The 2,993-nt window shown below is 49.5% G+C and overlaps 1 non-coding gene across 1 annotated transcript; it reads left to right on the forward strand.

The window, feature by feature from the left end:
• Positions 1-1,911: 1,911 nt before the first annotated feature.
• TRNAA-GGC lies at positions 1,912-1,985 on the forward strand. Its single transcript has one exon. It is a non-coding gene; the product is annotated as a tRNA-Ala (tRNA).
• Positions 1,986-2,993: the final 1,008 nt, after the last annotated feature.

The following is a 2,993-nucleotide window of genomic DNA, read 5'->3' on the forward strand; positions in this document are numbered from 1 at the left end:
GTTTACCAGACTTTCCCTTCCTCCTATTCACCCTACAGGCAGACTAGTCTTCCTAACACAGCACCTGGAAGAGGTTGCATCACAGATTTAAAAACCTCCAGGGTCACCTGGCTGCCTATAGAACCCAAATCCTTTGGCTCGCTATTCAAGACCTTCTCCAGTTATGATCAGCATCATGAATTGCCTCTTCTGCATCTGTGACCTCCAAGGTCTTTCCATGGAGTCTCCCGGCCATGTGTCCAGGGATGAGTCCACATACCCTCAGCCTCAGGAGGAAGCTTGAATAGATTAAGTCCACCAGCCCGACCGCAGTGAGTGGTTCAGAAAAAGTCACTGAGCTAGGTCCCCTCTAGCCAGCACATTCTCCAGGCCAGTGTCATTGGCTCAGGAGATGGCATGTGAGCCCAGATGACCCACCAGAGAGAACCTCGGGACTTCTGTTGGTCAGGCTGGGGCGCCAAGGCCTTTTTTCCTTCTGAACGTGAATTGAGAAGCTTATAGGCCTAGGGGCTGCTACCAACCATCTTTGTCCTCAAGAATAGCTGAAAGCAGGGCAATTTGCCCAAAAACAATGTTCTAAAAGCCAAATAGCTGAAAGCCAATTTATGAATCAAAGTAAAAATATATGTATTTCATTGACTGTTTTAAAAAAGAATATTCCTTAAATTATGTCTTTAGCAAATCTGTCATTCAACATCCGACTCAGAGCCAGGCTAGTGGGTTTAGGATGATGCCTCCTTCGGAAGAAAAGTGGAAAGGCAGAAATGCAAGGTTCTGGCTGTGGCCTTTGAACTCTGGATTGGACCTTGTCTGAAGCCTGCCACACCTGAGGACTTTTCCCAAACATGAGCCAGTCGTTCCCGTAGGAGTTTAACCCGGGTTCGGTCGCATTTTCTGTCAGGTACAACTGAAAGCATCCGAACTGATACAACAACAATATGTCTTTCTGAATATTTCCAAATTCTGATCTTCTGATTATTAGCAAATAATCACTCGGCTTCAACCAAACCAGTCTACTCGCGTCTCCTGATACCCGCGCGACGTCATGATTGGTCTCTCGGCACTCCTCCCTCCAGCCCTTCTGTCCATGCCGTGTCCTCCCGGCCTTCCGGACAGGAGCTTCTCTGCTCCTCAGGCCGCCACAGCCCTCCGTGCTCCCTAAACGCCAGCTTTCTCGGCCCAAGAATCAAAGACTCACTTAAATTCCTTCAGAAGGAACTGAGGCAGCTCCCAGAGTCCTCCCTCCCCACCGTCTCTCCTCGAGAGCCTCCTGGTCGCCTTCTCACGCTGTTCTCTCCTCTTCTCACGGGTCTGCTCTGTCCCCACCTCTGTGGATGGGCAGCCCCTTGGTCGTAGCTGTTCCCTCGCAATGTCACACCCCCACTTCTACCTCAGGTGTCCTCGCAGCTTCTGTTCCCTCGATGTGTGTCTCATTTTCTCCATGGGTCCTACGGAGAATCTGATTGGAGTAATTAATCCTTTCCCACTAGGCCATGCCAGGTCCCTGTAGCCTGCAGTTGGCCAGCTAGTGGGTCAAGTGTTCACCTGTGGTCCAAACACTTGCGGGCAGGTGATGGATGGTACAATCCCATTGGGCTTCCCCCTCCCTAGGGTTGAGGGAAGGGAGGCCTGGCCACCTCGAGATGGACTGCGGGTCCAGCAGGACCAGCCTGGCCTTTCAGGACACAGGTACCACCCTATCAGCAGTCGGTCACACACCCCATTTGTGTGCTGCTATATTGAGTCATTTAAAGTATTGTTTGACAGAGAGAGGTCTGGCTATGGGAGGTGAACACATGGTGTAAATATGCGCATGCCTTGCTGTTAAAGCATATGGCTGAAACTTATTGGATTTCATTAACCAATGTCGCCATAAATTAAAAAAATAATTAAAAATGAATAAATAGGGGTGGCTCCATAATGTAGTGGTTAGCACATCTGCTTGGCACGCAGAAGGTCCTGGGTTCGTGCCCCAGGTGGAGCCACGGACCATACCCTGGGTGCGCCAGCCCCCCCGAGTGCACTAGGGGTGCCAGGCCCCGGGTGCACGCTGCGAGAGCGTGGGGGAAGACGCCCCGCCTTCAGAGATCTAGCTCTAAAAAAAAAAAAAAAGAGAGAGAGCAACATCCGTAGGTCAGGGGTGGAAGGGGGGACGCTTAAAAAAGGGGGGAGAAAAATAAGTAAATAAATAATAAGGTGCGGTTTATTATCTGAATCTCTATGTGCTTGTTTCTGATCCCTTCATGGAGATTATAAACGTCCTTAATAGAGACAATGCCCCTAAATATCTGTAATAAAATGATAACAATAAGTAATAGTTACCAAGCACTTACCATGAGCCAGGTACCATTCTAATGGCTTTATAAAAAAAAAATAATAACGCTGTCTAAGCCTCACCTGTTACTGTCCCCACTTTACAGATGAGGAAGTGGAGGCCGCGTCACACAACCAGTCAGAGGTTTCTGACTTGAACCCAGCCAGCTCGCTTCCAGCGTCTGATGACGGCTCCTCCTCCCGCTGGTGCTTTCTGCTTGTTTATTTCGATTGTGCATACTGTGCCGAAAAGGAAAAATGCCCTCTCTCTTTGTGTTCTTTAGTTCTCATTGGCCTATTTGTTCCAGGAAGACTTATTTTTTGGCCGAAAGCCTCTCTTTCACAGTCAGCACACTAATGCCAGAGAAATATCAACAGAGCAAAAGACAATCCATTTTCAAACCAAAAACTCCCTCTTGGCTCAAAGCAAGTTCATCAGCCAGATGCCCCTCCCTTCCCCCATGTTTTCCTGGCACTGCTTTGCAGAAATCTGGATGTAGGGGCCGTGTGCAAGGTGGCTTCTGCAGGCTTGAGCAATTGCTAGACAGACTGCGGGCCGGAGTGCCAGCCAGGAAATCATTTCAGCGGCCTCCATCTTCCCTTCATGCCAAGTTCAGGTGGCAGGGGAGGGGCGTCATAGCCTGGATTCCCTTGGGATGATGTCCAAGTACGCAGAAGCT

Source organism: Pteropus alecto, unplaced genomic scaffold, assembly GCF_000325575.1.
Source record: "Pteropus alecto unplaced genomic scaffold, ASM32557v1 scaffold101, whole genome shotgun sequence".
NCBI lineage: Eukaryota > Metazoa > Chordata > Mammalia > Chiroptera > Pteropodidae > Pteropus > Pteropus alecto.